Source organism: Triturus cristatus, chromosome 2_2 (genome assembly GCF_964204655.1).
Source record: "Triturus cristatus chromosome 2_2, aTriCri1.1, whole genome shotgun sequence".
NCBI lineage: Eukaryota > Metazoa > Chordata > Amphibia > Caudata > Salamandridae > Triturus > Triturus cristatus.
The window spans coordinates 675,962,979-675,976,835 of NC_140582.1; positions in this window are offsets into that span (position 1 = coordinate 675,962,979).

Below are 13,857 nucleotides of genomic sequence, written 5' to 3' on the forward strand. Positions count from 1 at the left end.
GAATATCATATTTCACATTGTATTTGTATATAAATGCTACTTTTTTAATAAACGCAAGTATCTGGCTGAGTCCATAGTAGATTGGGCCCTGGCATATCAGGAATGAATGGCCTCAAACCCATGGTTGGGCCCAGTAGCTCCTGCTTGCCTCATGGCCCTCTGAAAGGGGTTCTGACACTCAGCCTATCCCTAGCTACTCAACAGTATGCAAAGCCCCATTAAAATCATCAAAAGAGACATTGAAAGACACCTTCAAGGAAACTCAAAACTACATCACACCCTGCACAGCCAATATTTTGGATTCAGGCATGGGCTGTGTACTGGGTCTTCCTTGGCTAATGTAAGAGGTAAAGGACCTGTTTTAGAGTTTAGTGGCCATGTAACCCTTTCACAAATGTGAGCGATTTCTTACCCACCTTATTACACATGCCACAGGGCATAATGCACATGCAATATGCCACACAGGATATACGCCACATTTGTGATGGATCCACTACCCTAAATGTAGTCCAAAGACATGTCCCTAGATGAAAACACAAAATCACCCCTCATATGACCTCCCAGGAGCCTATCATTTGTGACCGCTACATGTAGCTCTGAAGCCTTGCGTAGTAGACTGTTGTGTCTAGATTCAACAGGCGGAGCGCTGTACATGGCCAAAGGGAAGCTTAAAGTTGGCAAGTAGGAGAGAGAGCTGAGTTGTGGATGGTTAATGCATTGTGAGGTTTTCTTCTTCAAAAAGGTGATTCTTCGATTTAATCATTACTTTATTTCATTCACAATCAACCTTAAAAAGTACAACGTCATCGTAAAATACAAGAGAAGGATACGAAAGACAAAATAAATGCCAAATAAATTACAGCATCCAGGAACCATTAAACTAGCAATAATGGCTTAAAAATCAACATGGTAAGTCCTTCACAAAGCACACTAGCAGGTGCAGGTTCTTACACCTAAAACCCCTGGGGAACCCATTAAAGTGCAGTCGCTCTGATGAACCATGCACAATTTAAAAACCTTGAGAGTTCACAAATTATGGGCTCTTATGTGTTTTCTCTAAATAGGCATAAGTCTTCCCCACAATAACATAATGTGTATTTGTAAAGCGTACGTAAACCCAGAAGGGTGTCGTGGCGCTGAATAACAGATGTATATTGTTACCCAACGGTACTCATTTTATCGACCTCAGATGGATGAAAGGCTGAGTGGACCCACCGGGATTTGAACATGTGACCATGAGGTAAAACCCCGGCCCCTAAAGTGGATGCATTAGTCGACTGAGCCACCAGACCCAGCTCATTGGGATGTTTTACAGATCTTACAAATTTATTTTCCGTGATGCAAAGTGGAGAGGTGTCCCCTGCAACCCAAATTTCAGCCCTGAACAATCCGCTGGTGACAATGACCTATTGATTGAAAATGTTTGTCTCCTAACAATAGACGCTGATCTGTGAGATAGACTAGAATTACATTTCAGGACCTGTTGGTCCCAGGAAAGTTTGTCCGTGAGCCTAACTCCCAAGTAGTCAAAGTTGTTAAATATATTCAGGTATGGCATTCAGACATCTAGTTCAGAATGGAATAAGTCCACTGAGATACTGTCGGGCCAGGGGCTTTTTCTCTCTTGATTTGTGAAAGTGCCACTTTGGTTTCCTCCAATGTGAATATAAATGGGTAAGTTCTAGGTGTAAAGGAGGCAGTTATGTTACAAGGGGTCATAACACCTTCCCGTAGACATAAACCCAAATTAGTGTCCTTGTGTTAGCCTTCTCTCTACATAGTGCTTCAAAGTGGACAATCCAACGGTCAGCTGGAACAAATACAGTAGGAATAGTGGATCCACAGTTCTTTCCTGTTGCAATGATTTTCCAGAAGACCCTGTGATCTCATTTCTCTAGGGCCTCTAACAATTGGGTCCACTGCTCATTCTCCCACTGGCCTTGAGTATGAATCAAAATTTGGATGTAAGCCTTCCTGGCACGTGTTTTAACCAGTCGGAATCACTCCTTAATCAATCTTTCTTTTGCATCACTGCACTCTTTAGTGAACCTGGGACACCTGGTGACACTTGCTTGTAGCTTCTTTGAATGTTTCCTAAATTAGTGTGTAAGTGCATTAAATAGTTTAGTGGACCCGATTCCGCTCCAGGTTGTTGAGAATACCTTTTTGAAGTTTATCCTCGCGGTTCCTAATAGTTCCTCTAGTTTTAACTGCCACACTGAACTGGGTCTCTCTTTTATATCTGACCTTATTAAGCTAGAACCCGTTCTGTTATGGCACAGGGTATGGTCAAAAGATGAACCTAAGCTTAATAGAGATATCTTGTCAGATGTTATTAAGTTAGATGGATGTATGAGGATACCGTGGCTCAGATATGTACGTAATTTTTTATCTGATATGGGCAAATTAGAGTACTTTTTAAATCCGCTTACTACCTCAGCTATTTCCAGAAAGGATCTTAAAAAAGAATGCCTGACACACCTAGAATCCTTAAGATGTGTTGTTGAGGTTTTAAAACCAACTGTCCTTCAACATGAACTAGTTTTAACCACTTTTAACATCCAACCCTATTTGACTTATGTACCAAATAATTTTGACCGTTTTTTACTCTGTCGTTTTAGATTTAATATCTTTCACAGATTGGTCAGTTTTCCCACAATCAACGACTGGTCTCATGATTTGTCCCCATGCCCCTGTGATGAAATCTCTCCTCAAAGTACCATGCATGTCGTACTGTTTTGTCGTTATTATATCCATGATAGGCGAACAATATTATTGCCCTTCCTAAAGATGATTGGACATCGTCAATGTCGCCGTGCACTGTATGAGATCCAATGTTTGGATAATCACCTTTGTGTTGCAACAGTCATTTCTTATTTGAAAAAAGTGTTTTTTATTAGAAAAAGGATGATCTTATAATGTATTTTTAAATACCCTTGGGCATTATGCTCTTCTTAACCCAAGTTTTTATGACTTTCATGTACTTGCTGTATTTTACTTATGTACACTTTTATGATTGTTTTTTGCTTACAATCGAATAAAGTTTTTCTGATTCTGAAATAGTTTAGTGTGAACTCTGAAGGGGCCAGATTATCATTTTAAGAACTAAAGTGATCAATAAATCATTTTAGACATTTTTGCCTCAGTACTATTGGCATTATCCATGTTTGTTCATTTGATATTCCTGCAGTTATTTGTTACAGCTTGTGCAGTTGGAAAGGTGTTAACATAAGACTCAGATGACTTGTAATATAGGTTCAGACAGAAGTCTGCTTCAAGAGCATTGTGGTCACTATCCAATCGCATCCACCATATAGCACTCCAATCTTAAGTCAAGCAATTTGTAGTCTAAATGGTTAATATACGACACTCTTTTGAATGTGGAAAACAAATTATGGTCAGACTTGGTGCAGCCGTTCGCAGCTCTCAAGCCATGGTCTAGGCAGAGATGAATGGCTTGATTGGCCTGTTTATGTCATTTTAAAGCTGGTTTGCTGGTAAATTCAGGGATACCTGACTCCTCGTCCACCCCAAACATTGAAGTAGAAAGGAGGATCAAGCAGTTTAAATTTGGTGTTAAAGTCATCCACAGGCCAACAGTGCTGGATCGTGTCCTCTAGAGAGGCTTGTAAGATATTGATAGTATGAGATTCTACATCAGCCTGGACTGAGAGTACATAAATGTTTACCAGCACCAGGTGCTTCAGCAATGCAGCAGATCTGAGGAATGGATGGTGAATCCCTAGAATATCCATATAGCCTAAGACTAGGGCATTAAGCCCAAAGGCTTTTGATTTTTTTAACCAGATTAATAGGCAATCAGATGCTCTCCCTGATCTAGCTGGTGTATCATTAACAAACAATGTGAGGAGGGGGGCGGAACTTTCCTGTGCCTAAGATGGCCACGCTGTGAGTGAGCTCTATGAGTCATCGGTCCTATCTTGCATTTATCCTGCATTCATGTCAACCAATTAACCCCTTATTGACGGCAGGAGACGACCATCGATAGCGGCAAAGTCCGGTGCGATTTCCTCGGCAATTGGAGCACCGGTGATACCGAGAGCTGCTGGGGCCTACTCATGTGCTGTGCGCACCGCCCTTGTCGACTGCTTCCTCCACCTGCACCTGTTCCGGAGCCTCAGCATCGGAGCTGGCTTTGCCCCGGATCGCACTGGGGCTCCAGTGGGGGACGTTGTTGCGAGCTGCCGGCCCCTGATACCCCGAGGGGCCTGCCTGAGAGCTAAGTGCACGCGCTGTGTTGGGCTTGCCGAAGTGCGTGATTTGGCGCAGTCGCGACAGAGGCAGTGGCGGCTGGTGACATTTGAAAGTGGGGGGGGGCGTAAAAGTTTGCAATGAGTGCCCAGCGGCGAGCGAGCGAGCACAGCCAGTGAGCCTAAGTGCCAAGGGTAGGCAAGTGGTGCATTTTCAAGCATATTTGAGAAAGCAAGGTTAATAAAGCATGGGTGAAAATGTAGTTATGATATCAGTAAAAATATTTCAGGAAGCTTCAAGTGATTCCATCAATTAAAGCCAATACCAGCTTCGAAGAACCCTTTACATTTGCAGATTGACCAGTTGCACACATTTACATTTCTTTCTGTGAAGCAGGCACACAGGGAAGAAGGCTTGTTTAGCTGTCTACCCCTCCTTCAGGTTCACAGCACAGGAGACTCGTGCCTTACACTTCAGCTGAAGCATTTTAACTGTCGGGACAGTTGTCTTTTCATGTTGTGCCCTTCAGATCCCCCATATGACCACTGGATCACACAACATGACAAAGGCTCGGCCTCAGAGTCAGGACAAAGGAGACTCAAGCCTGGCCACAGCACAGGTCGCGGGGTGTGGTCTCCATCTGGTCTTGTCTCTCCTTCGTTCGCACCCTTGTGCAAACAACGTGTGGCAGCCGTTCGGCGTACGAAGACGGGAGGGGGAGACAAGACTTCTGCGCTTTATTGCTCGCAGAGTCCCAACCCACATTCGGCCTGTACAAAATATCAAGGTATGAAGCAAAAGTAGTAACACCAACTATGGGACCAAAATGTCCATTTAGATTGTACAGTAGTCACAGAATATTGCATATACAGAGGTACTTTGCTTGAATTTTCATAATTCATATCCGGGTATCAACATTATTTACAAGAAGCCAACCCTACCTTTAGCAGCCCAAACAGAGCAATAGTTAAACTTTCAAGGGGTAACTCATGTCAGATAAACAAAGAACGACAGATGTGCTTGCATCTGGTCAACAGTGGGCTAAATTTCAAATTCGATAAAATGCTAAATGATGGCATTGAATCAAGCCGAAGAACACAGAATGCATTTTGTTGTGCTGCTATTTTTTTAAGGCACCATAAGGACAAAAAAGCGAACTCCAGCATTTGTATGTGTTCCTTCATGCATAGCATTTCTCAACAATATTTCCTTCACATTTATTATGACGGATGATTGAAATTTTTTATGGCTCTGCCACGAAACGGGCAAGGGCTTGATTAATTTCATTCTGTGAGAGGGTTTTCTTGCAGAAGAACTAACTAAGTAATGGCATGCATTTCCATATCCATCACGGTACCTTTAAAATGCCCTTTTCTGCATTGCCATTCTTACACTAATTAATGCTCTTGTCTATTACATTGACTATATTTGAAGTTATTATGGCTCTATCAATCTTTACCTGTCTAGTGAGTTTGCATATTTACCACACGATTTCCCAATGAGTGAGTCTCCCTCTTGGTGAAATAAACCCTCATCCCTCCAACAAGAAACATAACATATGACAGACCCCCACACCCTCAAAATGGGTGAGCCATACTCAGCCAAGGCCCCTAATGAGGAAAAGAGGCCCTTCATAGTGTTTATTATTAAAGCAATCATTACATTGCCGCACAGTAACACAGACGAATACAAGCTTCTTCTGATCTCTAAGCTTTCTCCAAGACAGACATCACATGCCCATTTTATTATACGATTAAATTAATAAATAATGGGCTTTGTCTGACAGTGGGAGAATTATTGCCGGCGCATAAATGAGAGAATAAGTTCCTCTGGTAGCAATTGCAGTACTGTTCCACCCGTGCATACGCCCTCCACTCTCACCGCCAACATACATGTGATTTTTTCACTCAATGAATGGAGATTCCTTTCAAAATTCGAGCAAAACTTGACCTCCCGGTGTTACAGCTCGACTCATTATTATTACATGAATACAGAGATCTTTTAATAACCACAGCCATATCCCCGGGAACCACAATGAAGCAGGCACACAATGAACTTTACGACCGGCCTTCGCCTCTATTTATTACTGGATTAAATTTGCCAAAAGTCAAATTGCAACGCACTTTGCAATCCTTTAAACACTAAGCACGCCAGTGACAATGAACGGGGTCTCTCGAAACTAAGCAAGGAGAATATCTCAATACATACTGCCAGGACATGACTGCTAAGATTCAAACTTGCATGCTTTCATTGCATTCTGAAACGCACGTATTTAAAGACACATTGGGGCAGATTTATAATAACTGCATATCAGCAGGGATGCGTCAGTTATTATGCGCCACAGCTGCGCCACCATGGATGCGCCGCATTTATAATGCGGCGCAACATGGGGCAAAAACGGCACAGATGCGTGATGCATCTGTGCCGTAAAAGTGGCGCATTGCTGGAGTTGCGTCGCAAGCGCAACGCAGCTCCAGCAATGCTCTGGGGGACCCTATCTTTACAATGCTGGTCAATCCTTACGCCTGCTTCAAGCAGGCGCAGGGTTTTGACGCAGCATGGGCCTAAAAGTGACTGAGTGAAATCTTGTAGATTTCACTCAGCCACTTTTAGGAGGCGTTCCTGCGCCGGAACGCCCCCACCTGCCCTGGAACGCCTACATGTGGCGCAGGGCTTTACAACGTGACGCATCTCCCTGATGCGTCACGTTGTAAATACCCTGCACCATGGCGCAGGATTTGCGCCGCTGCTGCGTCACAAAAGTGACGCAACGGCGGCGCAAAAGTGGCGCAAGTGCAACATAAATCTGCCCGATTGTCTTTAAATATGTGCGTGTCAATGTGTCTTTTAAATACGTGCGTGTCAGAGTGCAATGCAAGCATGCAAGTGTGAATCTTAGCAGTCATGCTAAGGTCTTTATGCTAAGGTTCACACTTGCATGCTTGCATTGCACTCTGACACGCATGTATTAAGGGTTGCAAAGGGAGATGTTAGAGGCCGGAGGGGGGATATGGAGCGAATGCAAACCCTGAAAACAGATGACGCCAGGCATAGACTCAGGCCTCGAAGTCAGCTTGACAGAGGAGGCAAAGGATAATAGTACTCACGCTTTCGGCTGGTGTAATGCCGTTCCTCCGATAGGCGTCTCTCAGCTGGTGAAGGAACCAGGGAAATACAGGCCCCACACACAGGCACACGTCACCGAATGCTCCCAGCATCGATGCAGGTGAGTCAGAAGTCGACTGACCATCCCGAGTGAGAAGACAGAGGGCTGCAGAGGCTGAAGGGTGACCAGGAGGCAAAAGGCTTCAACAACGGTTGCAAAGAAGGGACACGTGAAATACTTTGTCCCAAATATGATCCCGCCTCCTATTCTCATAGGCTGAAAGTATCAATGGTCAGCCAATCAGAAGGGAGGCAGGATCCTGAAAGAACATAACCTACGTAGCAGATCCGGGCGAGGCGATTACTCGACCGAAGCCCTGGAAATACTGCTGCTTTAGGCAGCGCCTAACTGCCCTCACCTCTGCCTCACAAACACACAGTGCGCATGCGGGATTTGGGCGATATTGAAGTCCTCCGTGCCACATGCGCACTGTGTGTTTGTATACTGCTGTGGTGCACTGCTACTTATAGGGTGGGCAGAATGAGTGCCTCAGACTAGTCTTTCAGTCTCCTTCTTCTCGTTCCTTCTAGACTAGCGGAGCTCCGCCCCACCGCCCTCATACAGGAACCACCCCTGGACAGAGGTCATGTGCGGTGGCTCCCACCTGGTGATCCTCGGGCCTTAGATCGACGGCCTGACTCAAGAGCAGACGGCTATGCCCTATGGGGCGCTGTGTGGGCCGTGCCTCTGCCTGCGGACTTGGAGGCGCCGCTTGGCTGCTACGGGACCACGGAGGTGAGAGGCTGTGGTGGATCCGGGCGGCGCACAGTAGGGCTGTGTCACCTTTGGCTCTGCCTGCTGCTGCCTTTGAATACCCTGCGGCCCGCCAGGAATCTTCGTGGGGTTCTGGGCTGAGGAGCGCCGTGAAGCGCTGGGGCAGAATCTACAGTGCAGGAAATGTCAGAAGATAATGGCAGGGCTCACTAACCTGATATACGTGCGACACAGCCGTGCCTGGAGCCCTTTCAGTGGTGTAAAAACTCCTGGCTTGTCATACTGGGCTAATTCTGGTCACCAGAGAGGAGCCTGCAGAACAGCAATACTAGTGGTGAATGGTGGGGCCCCTTGGACTTACTCAGTGCTTTAAATGGGAAAAAATAAGTGCAGGTACTCACTAAAATAGAGGTGTGGCAAGTGGGCGGGCTAGGGGCGGGTCTAAGGGCAAGATATGATCATACTTAATGACTTCTGTACCATTTGCAGCACATATCAAAGCCCATGAGAAACGCGTTCATGTCACTAAACAGATTAACTCATTACAAGCTCCTCGGAAGCAGAGCTGCATCTGCCCTGCACTGGATGGAGAGAAAACCTAATCTGCGCCTGCCATGCTGATCACGGTACCGGTACTCTCTCTGGCTACAGAGAAGTGCCGGTACTGACGGCAAACAAAATCGGAGGTGCCGGTACTCAGTACCGGTGAGTACCGGCCCATTTAAAGCACTGGACTTACTGCATGTGTGAGGCTCGAATCTGCATGTGCGGGACAGCCAGCCTGCTGGAAGTGGTGCGATGACTATTTGCAATATTGGGACCCCCTTCACCCCGTGAATTGACTTGCAGTTGCCCCCTGGCTGCGCCGTGCAATTTGTGATTGAGGAGCTGCAGCAAACTGGCTTGATTGGCTAGACATGCCCAACCACTTTTACCCTGCTGGGTGGAGTTACTGATGTCGGCGCTATCTCCCTCGCTGCTGGCCGAGTACATCTGACCAGTGGCGTTATCGCGAGGAGTGGGGTTACGCTGTTGCACGGACAAGGGCGGAGGACTCAGGTGATGACCTGCAGGACTTCTCTGTCGTGGGTGAGAGCGGGGCTACTCAGGGGCTGAGTGCTTCGGTGGTGTGGCACTCTCTGCTTAGTCTTCTCTCATGGTTGCTGCCTCATGAGGCCCCGCCTGTGGCTTAGGTGGGCAGCTGCTCACTACTGGAGTGGAGTACAATTTTGGGACATCTGGCAGGGCGGAGGTTAGGGTGGTGCTTCATCACTGCTCTCCTGGGGGACTTATCCTTGCTGTTGCTTGATCGGACGTTCGGGAGTGCTCGGCTAGCCGGGGACCCTAGTGACTAAAGAGGTGCCTGAACCATGGGGGGAAAGGGTGGTGCCGCCCTATGACCCATCGCTTGGAGTGGGAGTGAATTCGTCCTGTGCAGCATTTTGGTCCGCACTGATGCAGTTGCTCAACATGAGTAAGACCAATAAAACCCAATCCAAGCTGTATTTTGAGCAGCACAAGTCAAGATCCAGGGACGCAGAGGGGCCCCCCTCCTCCGAGGACAGAGACAAACAGTCGGATGATTACAGGGAACCTTAAACAGATACTCTCGACAATGCAAAAACGTCTGCAGAAATGCCTCACTACTATTGATAGCAAGATAGATTCCCTTGCCTACAGGATGGACAGAATGTCAGAACGCTTAGATAAGCATGCAAAGCAAATTGATATGACTGAGAGGAGAGTCACTGAGGTCAAGTAGGCACAGTCGGAAGTCGGCGCAGCCCAGAAGCAGCTTGCTAAAGAATTGACCGCCTTACAGGACAAGGCAGAAGATTTGGAGGCGAGAGTTTAGAGAAGTAACATACATATTACGGGGATGCCGGAATCCACTTCCATAAGTAATGTGGAGGTCTTTATCGAAAAGATGCTGGTTAAGCTCCTTGGACGGGAAGCCTTTTCTGATATGTTCGTGGTTGAGAGAGCACACAGATCCCTGGGTCCTAGAACACCACCGGGGGCTCCGCCACGACCAATAATTGCCGAGCTCCTAAATTACAGGGATAGGGACGCTGCTTTAAGGCAGGCAATAGGTAAGGGAGACCTGCAGTTCGAGGGTTCTGCAATCTCATTGTTTCCAGACTTTACTATGAAAGTTCAGGAGGCCCGACGCCAACTTGCTCCTTTGAAAAGGAAACTAAGAGATCAAAATATTGAGTATGCTATGCTCTACCTTGCTAGGTTGAGGGTCAATCTGAATAACCAATCCAGGATCTTTTTAAACCCTAAATCACTCCAGAAAGCTTTGAAGGACTTCCCCAAGACATCAGGACCCAATCAGGAGGTTGGGGGGATGGACAAGGCGTCTGGTGGTGCGGCTGGTGGCTTGGAAAACCAGAACTCGTACGGCGTTCCTTGGGACTACGTCTTTCTAAGCTGATAGACATATCCCTGCCCTCTCCCTCCCCCCTCCACTCTGGTTTATATTAGTCTCTTGATTTGTGCTGAACTCAATATACCTGCTCCTCATCATATTTGAAGACATCATACTGCAAGTATTATTGAATCTCTCATGCTGGGCAGCGGGATGGTGATATCTTTTGATTACCCACTGTTAGTCATAGTTGATATTGGAGATTTCCTTGAGGGATGGGTGGGTGGAGGCGGGCTATTACAGTGTAATGACTAGCATGGTTACTGATTGGTTTGGATGCTAAAGTTTGGCTATAGATGACTGTGCTCTGTTTATTAGAACATAGTGGTTTCTTTTGTGGTTACAGTTAACATCTGCCCCAGTGTGTTGCACACTGTTTTGTTTTTGTTGGAAATGTCCTTCACTTGAGTGGGCGGGGCTCGTCAATGCTAAATTGGGGTGTGCATGGCGTGAGTGGCGGGAGGGTTTCATAAAGGATTGTTTGAGTATATGGGTTCTTTCCCTTCTTTTCCTATGTCACAGATGATACACAGTGCACATACAACGCAGCAGAGGCATATGCTGGCAAGGCTGGAACTGAAATGTCTACCCAACTAGATATGGGAGGGGAGCCAAGGGATAGATGATTACTTAAATACCCTATAGGGTGAGCAAATAAAGCTCTTAACTTGGAATATTAGGGGCCTAAATGACTTTCGGAAAACCAGGAATGTAGTAGCCTATCTCAACAGACACAATATCGATGTTGCGTTACTACAAGAAATGCATTTGCCTGCTGACTCCCAGACTACTGCTTACTAATAGGCGATTGCACAGCACGTTTCATGCGTCTGGATTCTCCACGCACGCCCGCAGGGTACTGATGTGGGTTAACCCCAGAAGCAGTATAACCCTTGAGGCCCTGGAGACAGACAGGGAAGGCAGGTTCGCAATCTCCACGATTGTGGGGAAAGGGATGGAGTTTGTTAGTATTAATATACATGGCCCTAATTTCGATAACCCGCAATTCTTTAGAGACCTGCTGGGGCGAATGCGGAAATGGGTGGCGTTCCCACTGGTTTGGGGAGGGGATCTTAATTGTATACTCGATCCCACAAAAGACCGATCTGGGGGCCCGTTACGTAGACAATCGCTTGCGGCGCAAGCAGTCGAAGATGACATCGCAGAATTAAATATGATAGATGTGTGGGACTCTAGAAATAGCGCTCTGGGGGGTTTCACACACTACTCAGCTCAGCGTAACCTGCACACCAGAATAGATTATTGGTTTGTCACTTGCTCACTCTCTACAGCGATTGGCGGCTCTGAGGTTCACCCACGCTCATATTCAGACCACTTCCCTATCCTCTTACATCTTAACACTCCGTCAAAGAATCCTGCTCCTTTCCTATGGAGGTTTCCACCCTATGCCCTACTTGACAACGTGTTTAAGACTGAAATGGCTGAAGCCATCGAAGTTTTCTTTGACACCAGCATAGGTTTAGTCCCCCTGTTTGCCACTACATGGGAAGCATGTAAGGTTTATATAAGGGGATAGCCATGTCCAAACACGCCGTGGTGCCCTGATACATCAGGGATTATTTGGCAGTTCTGGAAAAGAGGTTTGTCAATCTTGAGCGGGATGCCCTTGAGGTGGGTGCAAACATGGTGGAAGAAGAATTAAAGAACGTTTTGGAGGAATATCACAAGACTGCTGATAGGGAAGTCAAATTACTTGGGAAATATGCAGTCGCCAAGACTTACAGGGAGGGTGAATGCCCCGGAGCTACACTTGCAGCAATATTAAAGTTAAAGGGTAGACGTGACAGGACTGGAGTTTCTGAGCTTCGGGCTGCCACTGGCGAGATGTTGCGTGATCCGAATACAATAGCTGACAGGTTTAGGGATTACTACTTCGAACTCTACCAATCCCGGATGTAGGGAAGTAGAGAGGAAGCCTTGGACTACTTGGAGCACATACAGCTCCCATGGTTGGTTGATGAACATAGGGAATATTTGATGAGACCCCTAGAGGCCTGGGAAATTCATGAGTCATTAACATCTATGCGAGCCAAAAGTGCGCCCGGCCAAGATGGCCTAACAGTGGTGCTCTATAAGGAGTTCAGAGAGCTCCTGGTCCCCCACTTGATTTCCCTATTTGAAGAACTTGGTGAGAGTGGGATGATGCAGCCGTCTATATGAGAGGCTCTACTGGTCACTCTTCCGAAACCGGGTAAGCCTCTGGACGAATTCTCATTGTATAGACCGCTCTCATTATTAAACGTTGATACCAAACTGTTTTCCAAGGTGCTTGCTAATCGGCTGGCTCCCTTGGTGCCAATGCTTGTCAGACCCGAACAGTCAGGTTTCATGCCAGGACGCACCCTCACTCACAATTTACGTACAGTCTTTGGAGTTATTCAGCACACCAACACTGAGGTAAAAGCCGCTGCAATATTTCTAGATGCCGAGAAGGCTTTCAATCCGGTTGAGTGGGATTTCATGTTGATGGTCTTGCGGAGGATGGGGGTAGGTGACCTCTTTACCAAGTTAGTGTCGGTTCTATATAACGTGCCGACGGCTAGAGTTAGAGTTGGTATTCTGGTGACCTCGCCTTTTAGAATTACTAGGGGCAAGCATCATGGGTGTCCACTGTCACCACTCCTCTTCACGCTGGTAGCTGAAGCATTGGCATGTGCGCTTAGGGAGTACAATAGCCATGGGGGATCTGGTTCCCTCTATTTAATCTAATTATTTCCACTTATGCTGATGATACCCTCCTTTATATTAGGGATCCCCAGTCCAACCTGTCTCCAGTTCTGAGAGAGGTGGTGCGTTACGGTGAGTTCTCTGGCCTTCGCATTAATTGTACCAAGTCTGCAATTTTCCCACTCACATCAGCGTTGGTACCTATTAGGTTAGAATTTCCGTTGCAGTGGACTACTGACTCTGTGAGGTATCAAGGGATTCAGGTGCACACGGACTCCAAGGTGGTGCTAATGGAGAACTATGCAGGGCACTCTCGAAGCTGGAAGACGATGTTGGTAGATGGGTACGACTACCGCTATCCCTAATGGACCGCATTGCGCTAATGAAATTGGTGGTTCTCCCATGATTCTTGTTCTTATTTTTTAACATTCCAATGGTTCCCCCTGCCCCCTTTTTTAAACGCCTTAGGTCCTCATTGATTCATTTCGCTTGAACTGGTAAGCAACCTCGTGTCCGATGGAATGTTTTGACGCTCCCATATTCCATGGGTGGGCTTGTTGCCACAGACATGGAACTCTATTATTATGCTATGCAGCACAGTGTCTGCCGGCCTTTTATTGGCTGCATCAACAAATCTACCCTC